This window comes from Mesocricetus auratus, unplaced genomic scaffold, assembly GCF_017639785.1.
Source record: "Mesocricetus auratus isolate SY011 unplaced genomic scaffold, BCM_Maur_2.0 Super-Scaffold_100009, whole genome shotgun sequence".
NCBI classification, from domain to species: Eukaryota; Metazoa; Chordata; class Mammalia; order Rodentia; family Cricetidae; genus Mesocricetus; species Mesocricetus auratus.
In genome coordinates, this window is record NW_024429193.1 from 46,780,362 (window position 1) to 46,796,386 (window position 16,025).

General features: G+C 37.9%; 1 protein-coding gene and 1 long non-coding RNA gene across 9 annotated transcripts in view; one reads left to right on the forward strand and one right to left on the reverse strand.

Moving 5' to 3' along the window:
* Ntng1 (netrin G1) overlaps positions 1-16,025 on the forward strand; it is a 335,913-nt gene that overhangs the window by 88,524 nt on the left and 231,364 nt on the right. The gene's annotated exons all lie outside the window — the stretch shown is intronic.
* LOC121142350 lies at positions 69-14,344 on the reverse strand. The gene is made up of 3 exons (XR_005879348.1): positions 14,123-14,344; positions 1,114-1,228; positions 69-643 (listed from the first exon to the last, which is right to left on the reverse strand). It is a non-coding gene; the product is annotated as an uncharacterized LOC121142350 (long non-coding RNA).

The window sequence follows — 16,025 nt, forward strand, 5'->3', positions numbered from 1 at the left end:
CTCATATCAAACATATACTTGAGCTACTAAAAATATTGGCAATTCAGACTGTCATAAGGGAAGAGACTCTGTGGATGGTAACCTTACGAACTGATGGACTGAAGGACTTTTATTTCTTTGTTTACTACATACATGTCCTTAGTTGACCTGGCATTAGCCTTTAAACACTACATTACATACATTTGCTGTCATTTTCACATTGAGAATGGTTTCACTGAAACAGACAAAATACAATGCAAAGCCCCATGAGAAAACTTTGTCGCTGTCCTTTCAGGCTCTCATTTACATCACAAGAATTTATGATGTGTTTAGTGTTTCTTCACGTTGTTTTTACACATTTTAACTGAAAATTTCTAAGGGAAATTTGCCATGGAAAAGATACAATTTGGAAAGAGACTTAGGGGCAGCGGTACTGATGTGTCACACTGCCCTATGGGAACTTACTAAGTCGAACTCAGGAATATCTTATTCTCCCTTTCCACATCTAAAAAGTTTGCTATGTCATGACAGTTTGCAGAAACTTTGGGGAATGTTTGTTTGGCTTAAAATATTCTTCCCGGAGTCCCAAGTGATTCCTTTACTCAAGTCACATTGTTGAGTTTTTCTACATTTACTGTGAGTTCTATTGGTAATGATGATGATCCTGTGGGAGGGAACAGAAAAAAATATATGGTGGTTTCTCTCCTGAAAAAAAAATGAAAAAACAAGAAACAAATGCATCTGCCCCCACAGTTGCTCTGCTCTGTAGACCCATGGGTATATACTAATGACTCTAAAAATAGATTTTATTCCCCTAGGTACAATATTCGATGCTCTCTAGTATTTCTTTTACTTTTAAGGATGGAGAAGAATGATCCTAGAATCCATCACTGAGAAAAAGAACCAAATCTAAATTAAGGACACTAAGTGTGACGTCAGTAAGTGAAAGGCTGGCGCTCTCCCTAAACTTGGGAGTGCTTCATTGTTTGCTGCACTATTTTTGTGCTTATTGTATTAATTTTACAAGTACTAAAAATAACCTTGAAATCATATCTCTAAGACAAGGGACATCACAAGATATTTTTGGTCCCGGAATTCTTGAATATAACTATGACGGGTTGAAGGAAAAGGCACCTGTAGATTCTTGTCGGTCTTGCAGCTGAATGGCATCATTAGACCGTTTGTATTCCTAGAAGAACTTGTTCTCAAAGGGCTCTAGAGAAGAGCCAGAAGTGATTGTACTGGCCATCTAGAAAGTGAACCCAAGAAAGAGTCTTTAGAATTAATCCTGGTTGATCAATAAAGTACAGTTAGATTATTTATTATCAATGTATTATTTAACCAAATATCTTAAAATTCAGAGTCCTCATGGTCTCCTTTTTACTGTTAGCCTTAGGTCTTTCTTCTTTTTGCTTTTATCATTACTGTTATTTAAATTATGTTTGTGGTAGAAAGGGTAGTCCTTTTTTACCATCATGAATAATGACAGGCTATGGGAGACTAGGCTAAAAGGATAGAATGAAATTATAATATGAATGTGATGGGAAAACTGTCTTTATCTATATCTTCATTAAACTAATTAGTAAGTCTCAAAACTAGACTGCAAACCCATCAAGTATTTCTATTGTATCTTTGGAGAATACATACTTTGAAGATTTTATTTCATATTTGTGTCTCTCTTGTGTTTGTGTGTGTGTGTGTGTGTGTGTGTGTGTGTGTGATATGAGTGGGTGTATGCAGATACCAGAAGAGGGTATCAGGTTCCTGACTATTGGAGTTACAGGCAGTTGTAAGTAGTCACACCATAGGAATTCATACTTTGAATAGTAGTTGGTATTGTTTTGTTTCCCAGAGGACAAGGATTGTGAAGGCTTGTGTATCAGAAACTCTAAATAGTAGTCTAGTGTTATGTGACCTCAATTTAAGTAAAAATTCCAGCATTAATGCCATTTTGTCTTTTTTGCCTTAAGTCAAGATGAATGCAATAAAGAATTCAATGTGTAACCTTCCTTTCTTAGCAACTAAAATGTTTCAAGAACAGGTCTATATTTACTATAATAGTATTTATTCAAGCAAAGGTGAATACAAATCTAGAATAATAAGTCATAAAGGACACTTAACAGAGGATAGAGTTCTTTGTAGGTGAAAATAGCTAAAAAAATATTGACTCTCCCTTATGCTTAGAGAAAGCAGAGAATGACAGTTGCTGTAGCAGGTACTCTTCTGGTTTATATAGAAGTAGAAAACAGAAGTTCTCCATATTGTGCCTTCTATATTTTCTTCATTTTCTTTTAATAAATATTCCTTGTGTATATTTACCCATTGATTAGTACCACCATGTACTTACATTGCTAACAGCATAAGTAGAGGAGTTGCTCTGAAAATACAATCTCCTTTTAAATGCATCATCATTCTGAAGTGACCTCGTAAATTTTGTTGCTGATTTCAGATCATAAATGGTATATTTATTTATATTAAACTCTGCCTGCTATTAATCTTGAGGTTATTACATTTATATAGTTAAGAGAGTGATGAGCCGAATTTAATTTTCATTCTGCTCTAGAATTCTTGTATCCTGCAATCACCATTGATTGCCTAGTTACTGGTTAGAATCAATAAAAGGAGTAGATGTAAAATTGTCTGATCTCATGTTCTATAATACGAGTCTAGTCAAAATGGAGGATTCAGCTCCATAAACATTATCTGGTAATGATAATGTGGATAGTTCATACTACAATGAGAAAAATAAAGCTGGAAACTTAAATTTTAGACTGTATGTAAGATAGGTTTTATTTCCAAATATGATAGAATGATTTTACTTTTTCATGGATAATCATATAATTTTATTAATGTTTGTCATATTAATTGCCCTTCCTTTCAGAGCCCATGAATATTGGTTTACATTTGTTTCAAGCTTGTCTCTGATATGACTAATGTATTGCCTGAAGTGTATCAATAAGAGAGCATAGACCTGTGCTGAGAGTAACAGTTTACAGCTTCAGCTCTACATAAGTTAGAAAAGCCTTGGAGATGAAAAAATAAAAAATATTACCAGCTAAAACTAAGCATAGTGGTAAAGATCTGTAACCACAGCACTCAGGAAGCTAACTCATAAAGATCTAGAGCTGAAGGCAAGCCTTGGCTACACAGACACACACACACACACACACACACACACACACACAGATACACACATAGAGATATATTACTAGACAATTAGAAACTAAGTCAACTATATTTAAGCATTTGTACTACTTGTAAAATAATTTTATTGAACTTAAATATTTCCAAAATGATGGTGCTTCCTAGGGAGTTCTGGTAAGCATTAGCATCTCACTGGAGTACATTTCAGATATTTTGGATCATTCAAGGATGCTCACACTTTTTTAGGTCCTTAACTAAGGACCCTTGATTGTGACTCTAATAAGGAAATGCAATGTGTACAGTTTCAAAACCTATCCAGAAGTGGCTTGATTAGAAAAATCCATCTTAACAATTGACAAATTGTATCCTCTACTGAGAAAGAAATGTGCTCAGGGCATTTTAGAAAACATTCATGATAGTGTCAAGTTCTTTTAATAAATTCCCTGACAACCATGGTCTTTTAGCATCACTTATATCTGGTAGCCATATTTCCTTTGTAGATACAGAAATTAGCAGTGTGCTTAGGAATGGAATCTCATCTGTAGATTTCAACTATAGGATATTTGTCTGTTGACTTTTACACATATTTATCAGTCACTGGTTTTTAATATTTTACCTTATAATGTTTTCTCCTACATCTTAGATTTGTCTCACGGAAATCCACATGGATTCCTCCTCTCACATGGCTGTCCCCTCTAGTTCCTGCTTTAAAGCAATGACAGGGCAGGATATTTGCTTCTAAGCATGAAGTATATTAAAAGGAAGGGAGGACAGAGAGTGACAAGCACTCATTTTGCCTGTGTTGTTCTGTGACTTCATACTTTTGGGGCAGACACTTTGTCCACTGGATATTTTGTGTTACAGAAAGAATAACTTGTATATCTAAAAGTACGGTGAAATAAGAACTTCCCATTGTTGAAATGGTCAAGGAAACTTTTACACCTGTTTCCACATCCCTGTGATCAATGGTTCAATAACTTATGTCTAATGCTGAATGAGTGCTTCTGTACTAATCACTGTCAACAATTATGAATGTGGCCCCCCGTTTGACCTGCACAGCTATTTCATGAGGTGGGAAACATTCCAGAGTTCTTGTGCAGATAAGAAAACTGTTACACAGACAGGAAAATTAATGTACCTGAGAAATGAAAGAAACTTAAGAGTTCTCTTCCACCATGTCTTAATGGACTCTAACTCTCATACAAGTGCAAGTTTAGCTGATGCCATGAGCAAAACTGACACTCCAAAATTCCTATCATGCATTGGAGAAAGGACAGTTATTAAATGGACAGGTGCCATTACACCTATGGTTTCCCACTTCTCAGTATTAGAACTTCTCATGCAGTACCAAGCTCACATATGGGACAAACAGAGCACAAAGGAAGACATGGAGTTCTGGGCAAGCCTCCAGCTGAGGACCAGGCATAAGCAGAAATGAAAACGACCTTTGGGAAATAACATCAGCTAACTTTTGTGGAGCACTTTGTGTGTGCTAGATTCGATGCAAGGCAATGCCTTGTTTAATTTAAGCTTCTTATAATTATTGTAAGTTTGCCAGTGAGCAGCTGGGGTTTAAAAGGTTAGGTAATTTTCCCAGGGTTGCATAGCTGCAAATGGCAACAGCAGAATTCAAACTCTGCTGAATTCTCAGGGCTTGCTTTAGGCCTTCTGGTTTCAGTTCTAATCTGGGAGGAGCTTTGAAATCATTGTTCCTGTCATTAGAAGAACAATCTGGACAAAATGAACATCAGTGGCTTTCACTGAGCCTTTCAGGGAGGAGATTAGAGGGCAAAACCCCAAGCCAACTTCTGCAGAGACAGAAACACAGAGAAGCAGTCAATATCTATATACATGGAGACCATGCTGCTGGGTGTGGACCTGGTAGAAACACATCAGGACAGATTTTTGATGATTTATTGGTCATCAAGTATTGAACATGTGAGAAAAATTCTGAGGAACAACAGCTTCAAAGGACACACACACACACACACACACACACACAGACACACCGGACTCAAGGCACACTGCATCCAAAGCTTAAAAAACCATTAACAGGCATAATATTGGAAACACCCAGAAGAGGATAGATCTTACTCACAGAGAAACATATAAATTAGAGTGTGCTTTTGATTAGGATCAAACATGAAAAAATCATAGAATGGAATATTCAAAGTGTTGAGTAAAAATACAACCAGACTAGAATTCAACATTCATCAATACTATGCTTTAAAATATGCAATTTCTCTAGGTAGAAGGAAAATGATGAGAGTAGAAATGTGGATATGCATACAGGAATGACATCAAAGCAAAAAAGTAAAAGAAGGTATACTGGCTAGTTTTATGTCAGCTTGACAGAAGCTAGAGTTATCAGAGAGGAAGGGACCTTAGTTGACAAAATGCTTCCACAAATTCCAGCTGTAAGGCATTTTCTTAATTAGTGATCCATGGAGAAGGGTCCAGCCCATTGTGGTTAGTGACATCCCTGGGATGGTGGTCTTTGAGATTTATAAGAAAGCAGGATCAGCAAGCCATGGAGAATAAGACAGTAAGCAGCACCCCTCCATGGTCTTTGCATCAGCTTCTGCCTCCAGGTTCCTGTCCTGTATGAGCTTCTACCCTCACTGCTTTTGAACTACCCTTTCCTCCCCAAGTTGCTTTTGGTTATGGTGTTTCATCACAGCAAAAGTAACCCTAACTAAGATAGAAGGTAAATATTTAAAAAAAATATTTTTCTTATCCCTGTCTTCTACGGGACACAGTTTAAGGCCACAGTGGTAGCTGTATACAAGGTGACTGTAGGACATGGATCAGTGAAGTAACTGACAGCGGTGTCAACAGGGACAGAAGTGAGCGAAGAGGAACACTGCGATAAGACTCCCAGATGGTGTATGAAGCTGGGAAGTCTTTTTAAAAGATAGACTCAGGTCACTTTAACATGTGCATCCTAAAGTCCATAATCATTAAGTTCATTTAAATTATGCATAATCAATATGCTGAAAGGATAGAACATACGATCATACAAAAATTTTTCATTAATGACAGAAAGCAGAAAAGATTGGGCAAAAGGAAGGAGGGTCAGGCAGGAGCAGAGGTCATCACAGAAGTACTTGCTCTAAACTTTATTTTCACAGAAACTCAGGATTAAAACAAATCAAACACAACATGTAGGGGGAAACTTAGGACTTTGCCATTAGCCACGAGACACTCTAGAGGTGCATATGGATGTGGTAACGAAAGGGTGGAACCGGGCCGCTAACCACACCCACTTTGGAAATGACTAGAGACAGGGCGGTGAACTATGCCACTAGCCAGGCCCACTTTTTGGCGTGGCTAGAGCCGTGTACCGAGGTAGGAATAAAAGCATGGGACTGATCAAGACCCCCTGAATGTGTGTGTCAGTGAGGAAGCCTAGGCAATCTATGGAGCCTTGAGTAGTATTTATCCCTGGCATACAAATGGACTTTGGGTGCCCATCCTACAATGAGGGATGCTCTCTCAGCCTGGACTCTTGAAGGGCCTACGTCCTGCCCTAGATGAAATGACAGACTATGACACCCCCTATGGAGGGTCTTACCCTTCATGGGGAAAGGAGTGGGATTGGGGGAGGGAAGGATGAGGGCTTTGGTGGGAGGGTGTGGAAGGAGGGGAGAGAGGGAGAGGGAGCTGGGATTAACATGTGAAGCAACCTTGTTTCTAATTTAAATTTAAAAATAAAAAAGAGACAAAAACAAAAAGAGTTTGGCCTTACTGGATGTGAGGGTACCCTGAAGTTGTTAGATGTTTTTGTGATACTGCTTCAGCCCAAACATGTATGTCTTCTGCTTCTGCTTCTTTTGTACTTGGGATTGAACTCAGGGCCTTGCTTGTCTTAGGCAATGACTCTTTCAATAAGCAAATAGCCCCAACTTTTATGACTCTCTTTTGAGGTGAATTCTCATTGAGTTTCTCAGGAAGGCTTCAGTTCTATAATTTGCTAGTTTTGTGCACCAAGCGTTTTGGCAAAAGATCCTGTGCTTTCAGTGCTTTTCATTAATAATCAGACAATGTATTTGCTTTTCATTGGTCCACTTGATATCTTCTAATCAGTTAGTGAAAATAGATGAGTAAATTTTACAAAATAGAAACATGCTACATAATGGAAACTGATGATTTTAAGCAATTACAAAATTTATTGTAACATCTCTAACTTTCCCAATGATTTTGAGATGACTTAATGGGCCATCATCCCTATCGTATGTGTCCTGACTTTCTCCTTTTGGCAGATGACAAATTAAAAAAACGTTCCTTTAAAGTCACTTAGGATTTGATTTTCTTTTAGTGTTTAGTGTTAAGTTAATTGAATCAGATGATTTTTCTTACAGCTTTCCTATCTTGCTCATAATTTACTTAAACGTTTTTTTTAGGAATAATTACTGAAATTTCTGCATTTAAAAATTTTCCTTATTTTGTGACAAAACAGACATTTTCCAAGTGAATGAGTGAATATTTTGAGGTAAGAGCATCTCAGGGAAATTTTCAGGCAATGAGAGGGACCTTCTATTGTCATGAGCTCAAATATCTTGGGAAACCTTGAATCATTTGTGATTGACAGTTCAAAAGTACAATGATCTGTTGTGTCTAGCCATGTCATGCCAGAGAATACTAAATCAATAGTAATGCTATCAGAACCAGAAATCAAATGCAAAATAGTTCCCTTGGCTTCCTGCATAATGACATTTGCTCTTTTGATAAATTACTAATGGGTTCTTGGACAAGAGGCCTCCTGGAAAAGATGAATCTGGGTATAAATGGAAAGGAGGAAGCCATGATGTTTACAGAACATAATAACAAAGTCTCCAATTAATGTTAGATGCAAACTATGTCAAAATGTAACTGAATCTCACTTGTAAAAGGACATTATTAGAGGACAGAAACAAACTTTCATCCATGTCCCTGGAATCATGAAAATTTGTTTGGTCCACTCAACATCAACTCTGATATTTCCTAAGTAAGTCAACTCAGACAAAGCCCAGGATGCAATGGTCCAAGCCAAATGAACTGGTAAATACTGTATTGTACCTAATGTCCCTTGAACATCCACACTATTTGCTCAAGAAATGTTGAAAGACATAACTACTGTACCACATCAAAATAAATGGCACTGCTCACTTGATTTGGGGGTTAGGATGATGCCATGAATGTATCTTCATGGAGAGAAAACATGGTGGTAGTCCTTGTAATGATGCCCATTGGCTTGTAAGTAAAATTTTGATTATGTCTATATATCTATGAACACATTTTTCATTATCTTAGTTACTGTGAAAAGACATCATTACCAAGGCAACTGATAAAAAAGAGCATTTATTGGGGGTTTGCTTACAGTTTTAGGTGCTGAAACCTTGACCATCATGGTGGGAAGTAGGGCAGGAGGCAGGTAGACATGGTAAACAGAGTAACAGAGCTTATGTGTATCTGATCTACAAGCAAGAGATAGAGAGAGACTGGTTTGGGGTGGGTTTTTGAAACTTCAAAGTCTACCCCCCAGTAACACACCTTCTCCAACAAGGCCACCCCTCCTAATCCTTCCTAAACAGTTTTACCAACTGGGAGCCATACATATTATATGAGCCTATGGGGGCCAGCCTCATTCAAAGGACCACAGAGATTGATATGCATATGCATGTATGTCAAAAGAAACCTTCTTTGAAGAATTTGCAAATGCTAAGATTTAAAGATACTACAAATTAGTGGTGAGAAGAGTACTCTGACATGGTTGGAGTAAATAGAACAACAAATTCTAATTAGACCCTGTAGAGTTATTTACCTATTACCAGAATGCCAGATAAAATCATGTGAGCTACAGTGAATAAAACAGCAAGTCAGCCCATGTACCTCTGTTTGTAGGCTACAATGTGAATGCACCTAAAGTTCAAGTTTCTTTCTGATTCTAAAACCCCTCTATACCAGTGGTCCCCAAACTTCCTAATGCTGTGACACTTTAATACAGTTCCTCATGTCGTGGTGACCCCCAACCATAAAATTATATCATTGATACTTCATAACTGCAATTTTGCTACTGTTGTGAATTGTGAATATTTGATATGCAGAATATCTGATGTACAAACCCTGTGGTGGGTGTGATGCACAGGTAGAGAACCACTGCTCTATACCCAAAAAGTAGTTGTACTTTCTATTAAAGGTGAACAGAAAAGGGATATATTGATTTCTTCCTTTTTTTTTTTTTTGCCTTTTGCCTTTTACTTTTTCCTCAGTCCTGACAGGGGAACCCACAGAGACAGTTGACCTAAGGTCCTGAGTGTTCAAGGACTCTGAACTGACAGTTAGGGAGCCAGCATGGGACCCATCTAGGCCCTCTGCATGTGTGTGACAGTTGTGTAGCTTGGTCTGTTTGTGGAGCTCCTAGCAGTGGGATCAGGACTTGTCCCTGGCAGTTGAGCTATCTTTTGGGAATCTATTTCCCATGCTAGGCTGCCTCACTCAGGCTTGGTACACAGGAGTGGGGGGGTGGCTTGGTCCTGCCTCAACTTGGTGTGTCATGCTTTGTTGACACCCATGGGAGGTCTGCCCCTCTCTGAATGGAGAGGAGAAGGAGTAGATGAGAGTGTTAGAAGGGATGCAAGGAGATTGGGGACTAGAGGAGAGAAGGGAGGAGAAACTGGGGTCAGGCTGTAAAATAAATGAAAAATTTCAATTAATTAAAAAAAGAAGTTCAGTAAAAAAGAAGTGAACAGAAAAAATGGTTAGTTTGCTGCAAATTCCAAAAGACCATTTCGCTATGCTCCTTGCCTGCTTCTCCTCCTCAGAGATGGCCTCAGAGTTGCTACAGTGAGAATATTTTGCTTCAAATCACCTTTGTTTTCCCGAGTTCCAAATGAAAAGAGGGGGTGGATTTTATATTGAAGGATTAAATGCAGCCAGGGAATGAAATAATGAAAAACCTTATTTGAGAAGAAATAACTCTTTGGAATAGGAGGCTACTATGTGTCAATATGTCATAGACAGAGAAAGTGAGCCTTTGATTACTTGAGGTAAGGTTGCCAGAGGGCCTTTGATTTAAATTTCTAAGGCTTGATCACTGCATCAAGGGATATCTACTTTTATTCTTTTGAAAAATTATACAAAATATTTTTTGCCCACATTTATAGTCGATATGCCACTTCCCTACATGTAGCCTTTGTAGCTATTACTGTGCAGGTTTGATTTGTGTAATGTCAGTAGCTGAATTGAATTTTGGCATTCCTGAAAAACAGAACTAAATTTTGGGAAAGAGACCTTGAAAGTTGGCTTTAGAAATGTTTAAAGCTTGAAAATGAGTATGAATAAGCTAAACAAGCAAGAATAAGGACTTTTTGACTGAAGAATGGCATAACCATAAAATGGAATCCTAGTTACCTGGTTATAAGATCACAATCAAGATGGATTGGGTGAAAACTACTTAAAACAAAGAGTTCTCAGAATTAAGTACATCAGTACATTATTTCCATGTCCCCACACAAAGAAGATGTTTGGAAGAATTGTATACCAAAGGAGGGTAATGATCAGTTTGCCTCATTGGCCTCACTGGATTTGGAAGCCCAAAGAGATACACTACTGAGGATGTCTTTAAGGCAATCCAAAAAGATTTAGCAGAGGAGAAAAGACATCCTGACAGGAAGGGAGGGACTGACATGTCAAGCAAGCTTGTTTCTAATTTAAATAAATAAAAAGAGTGGATGGATGTCCCAATGGCTGAGACCCCAGACAGGATAAACCATGGAGCGGTTACCTGAGAGCCAGCACTGCCTGCAAATCCTCACATCTGCTTCCCAGTCTTCTCAGACCTGAGCCTAATGCTCCTGGAACCATGGACTCTCAAGTGGCTTTCTAGCTATAATTGTCTCTTACCTTTTCAAACTACAAAACAAAGTAAACCTCTTTACTTCGGTTGGTTTTGTCAGGTGTGTTGTCATAGCACCTGACAGTAATGAGTGAGGCAGTAATGAACACAGTTGGTGATAATGCTTTTGGAGAAGGGAAATGTTATGAAGGGATTGAGGAGAGATTTGTTTTTCTCTATATGACCTTTTCTACTCAAATCATTGCAACACAAGGCTAGATAAGAGACCACATGAAAGAGCCATTGAAGTCCTTTGAATGTGTTACATACATCTTATTTTCTACCTAAACCATACATTTTGATCAGTGAAGTATAAGGAGGATACATAACTAGTTATTAAGTTTTGGCTTTATTTTGATATAAAATCATTTATATTTGCTAACAAGCTTAGAGAGATAAACCAATCATTTATCAACTGGTCATCTTTGAACTTATGTATATAATGACTAAAAGATTAAAAACAGTTTGGCACAAAAGTAAATTTGCAAATTAACTTTCTATTGCAACTTCAGCTCAGGTAATTAACCTCATGTATGAGTTACTTACTGTCTATAAAGGCAGAAACCAACAATGAAAAACTTGAACACTCTCTCCATTTGTTTATCCTGTGGAGACAAAGTCTAATCCAGATAGAGCAAACTTAAAAGTTTGGGCGATTCTCTCATCCTTGTGTTGCTGGAACTTCAAAGCCCATGATTTAGGAATATGTGAAAGCTTGACAATTTGGTTTCCCAAGTGAACACCCACCCAGCAGTGGGTCACATGATGTGTCTTGTATTGTATTCCCACATCTGCTGCTCTATACAAACCAGTGCTGCCGTCTTGGAAATAATAGGGTCCCTTTCAGTCTTTAATGCAGACTGCCATTGTGTAAGCTTGAGTTGGAACGTGGAGTTTCTCCACTCTCTTTTCAGTTTCTCACACGGAATAAGCAATCCATTATTTTGGTGGTTCTGGATTTTGTGATATTTCTGAGACTTCTTACTTTGTCCCTTCTCCTTTGAGTCAAGGTGCTCTCTTTCTGTCTCTCTGTCCCACTCTCTGTCTTGAGCTTTCTTACATGTCCCTCAGCTTTCCTGAGTCAGGTAAAGAGCTAGGGGACGGCACAAAGGCCTTAGTTAAACAGCACATGCTGGGCAGCGCACCACCTCACCCTGGAAAATGCAGCTGTCACTTGGAGTCAGAAAGAAATAGCGTGCAATTCATGTCTCCCAAGTCCTGAAAAGGGAATTGCATGTGGTGTCAGCTCAGTTCACTGATAAGATTTTATCCTTTTTTCCTGCTGATCCTGATAGAGCTGCAGCCAGGTGGGCAGTAAATAAAGAAGATTTATTATGGGCTGGATTTGTTAGCTAACAGTGCTTTCTCAGAACTGTATCAAAAAAGACCCAGAAGTGTTCGTCTTTCAAATCCGGGGAGCTCAGTAATGAATAGTATGTTAGGGGGAGGGGAAGCAGAGGAATTCACCTCCGCAATTCCTTTTAAACAGTGAACATTTGCTACACAATCAGCCTGATCTGAACAGACACCTAAAAATCCAGGGGTTGATAAACTATCATCATAGTACCTGCATCTTATGCCTCAGGAACTTTAAGCAAACCCAAGGCTGTACTTGTGGATTAATTGAGCATGCATAATTTACCACTGCAGTTTACATGAGTGTAAGTATTTTTCTCATTCTGGTAAATAGGCATTTTCAGCTCTAGGAGGAAAGTCAGAATATTGCTGCACAGTGAAATGAGCCATCAGCCTATTTGGTTATTATGAGAGAGAGAAAGGGAGAGAAAAAATCCCCATATTTACCACCACTGCTCAATTTTTAAATTGAAATGATTTTTCAAATTTAATTTGCTTTTTGCCATCTGTATGCATTTATTTTCATTAACACTTATTGTGTTGATTTTTACAATTGTGTGTAGTCAACACTGTTTTTGTTCTAATTTAAATGATTAGTGGAATATTAATCTAGGCAAATACTTTCATTGTGGTTGTTTTATGTAGAAAGAGCTGAGGAGCACATGGGAATAACTGTTATAGAAGATGCCATGTTTCAAATACTTGTCACATGTTAACACCAATGTGCTTTGGATAAATTAGATATTAGTATGAAGTCCCTATTTTCCCATCTATAAACAGGGAATCATAATTCTATCCCATAACAGTTCTACTTTACATCTCATACACTTTAGAAGTATAAGAAAATAAAATCTAATTTAGAGGTGGGCAATACTAAGTGAACAATAAACGATTTGCATTTTGTAACTTTTATTAGGACAAAATTTATTTTATATGTCTTAGCAACAAATTCTAAGCATTTAAGTTAATAGTTCAGCATATTTATTGTTATATGCAAAGGCACTCAGTTGGCCTCTGAGCCCAGAGCATCTGGAAATACTATTTCCATCTGTTTTTCCTGTGACTCTTTGGCATGTACACATTCGTGTGTAGGGAGGTAACCTATGAGTGCTATTAGATTTGTCAACTCTCTCATCTTGTAATCTATCACAGTTCTATTCTCTTTGTTTAAGGAAAAACTAAAGCCCTTCTGGGAAATGAAAGCATAAAATGTAATTGTTTATAAGAAGCATAGTATTTCAAATTTATTAATCCCTGTTTCACAAATGGGGAAACATATATAAACTTCTATTAATACAGTAAATATAATATTAAGAGGCTAAGTTAAAATTTGATTTTCTTATCTATTCCATTTCCTATATTACAATTTAAAAGTATTTTTATTTTTGCTGGAATTTGATTGCAGTAAATTCTGATATCTCAGGTTCCTATTTCCAAAACATTGTGTAATATTATAAATACATTTAAATATAGTGAATTGGTTACTCTCCGGTGTTTGGTAAATTTTATCAGATCACTTATCTCTTTGTAACAGAGGTAAACGTATCTCTACAGTGAGTTTAATGTCTTCATATCACACAGCACCCAGGGGTAAACTGTAAAATCCATCCAGTGCTTCTTTTGGTGAGAATTATAGCTTTCAACCAGGCACAGGGTGGGCCCCAGAAAGGCATGTCACATTCCTTGTCACTTCTCTCTGGCTTTATTGATGTGCTTGTCACCCTAGAAACCTAGTGAATTCAGAAACGAGGCTGGCTTCCTGCTCACCTATTTATTCACTGAGGTCCATTTCAGAGGAGTATGGAGTGGCATTGGTAAAGAAAGCCAAACGGTGATTCTTCATAAGAGCAAGCCTGTGACTGAGGCTTCCCATCTGCACATGAGTTAGCTCATTTCCTGAATACCAAGTAGGAGATTCCGAGCCATTACTCATGCCTCGGTAGCATTCCGAATCCTGAGAGAGAAACAATTACCACTTCATTTGCTGATCTCTTGTTCTCTCCCCATCATTTTCAGTCAAAAGTGATGTCACAAAGCCACCCACCAGTGATACAGAAGCAAGTAAAGTGGATCATTAGATGACCCACACAGAATTTTGAGTCAGAGAGGCCAGAATCCTTCACAGCTCGAAAACTCCCAGAAATCCCAAATACTCGTTCTTCTTCTGTGGAGTGGGATAAGTGCTACTCCCCTCTGATTGCCTGAAAGGTTGTATGAGACACTTCGTGATCTTCTATACTAGTTAGTGCCCTTCTAAATTGCTCTACACTAGAAACATGAACTGTATCTTCTCATTTCTGCCTAGAAATTGTGAGTTTGAATTCATAATCAGCAGTTCTTCCCGAAGTTATGGAGTGTCAAGGTTACAATGGAAGCCTTTGCCATGAGAGGATCTTCCTACTGACAAACAACTCTTCTCACAAGAGAAGCAAGTGAGTGAGGGTCACCCCTGGGGCTCCACTGGGCCTCCAGATCTCAAGAAGCATTTCTGTTCTCTGCTCAGTGTCAATGTGTCTAACACAACTGTCTCAAGTATGGCACAAACAAGGAGATCACAGATATTCATCAGGGGAGGTCATGAGTGAAAACGTGGCACTATCTAGATATTTCCTTATTTCATTCAGTTTTATAATATCCACCAAATGAGGGTTGCCAATCATAGTTGTCTCTTGTAACTAATGTGGACTATTTTCTTCTTCAGGTATACTATTATCTCCACCCTCCCATCTCAGAGACAGGGCTCTCATGTCTTCAAACTCACTATGTAGCCTATTCTGGCTTTGAACTTTTGATTCTCTTGCCTTTACCTCCCGAGTACTGTGACCACATTACTTTGCTACAGTGTGACTTTCCAAGTAAAGAGAAACATTGTATTGTGTAATGTGAAGATAGTACCTTGTCTTTGTGTATTAAGAAGTTAAGGGCAATAAGAGTTTCCAAGTCCTCTTGGAACTCACAGACTTTGTCTGTGATTTGACTTTGTTAATAATAGTTGTTGAGTATTGACTATAGAGTCAGAAAGTTGAGTATTCATTCATGATTACTTCAGTCATGGTTAATGACTGTGTATTATGCTAAGTGAGGACTGACTTTAGAATACCGTGCTTTCTTTCATTGTCAAGTTTCAGAACAGATGGAGAAGCCGGTTTTTGTTTTTGAAAGTCTGGGATTCTCATCTGTGGCTATAGGTTTGTCAGTGTAACATATATGGAAAGTAAAAGAGTTAATCTCCCCCATGGAACCGGGGATTGTATAATCATATGTAATCCTTCACTATGGATACCCTCGCTACTTGTCCTCAAGCCCAGGACTTAAAGCAAATGTTGTCAAACTTTTGACCATGAAGTTGAGTTCATTAAACGTATTACAATTACTACATCAGCAATTTTATCAACATGTTATTATTCAGTTATCTAATTCTTATTACATCCTGTATCTAAGAGTAGTTTATTATTTTAATGGGGCCACCTTGAAAAAGCTCCTGTATTCAAGAGGAAATCCATGCTGTATGTCAGCACATGAAAGACTTTGTATAACACAGAGAAATTGGACTTACTTTACATTGTTTGACCTAGAATTTTACAAATTTATCTAGAGCTACGTGATAAAAATCATGACCCTCCCTCACTGGGAACTAATAGTTCATGAGATACACTTTGAGAAATGTTTC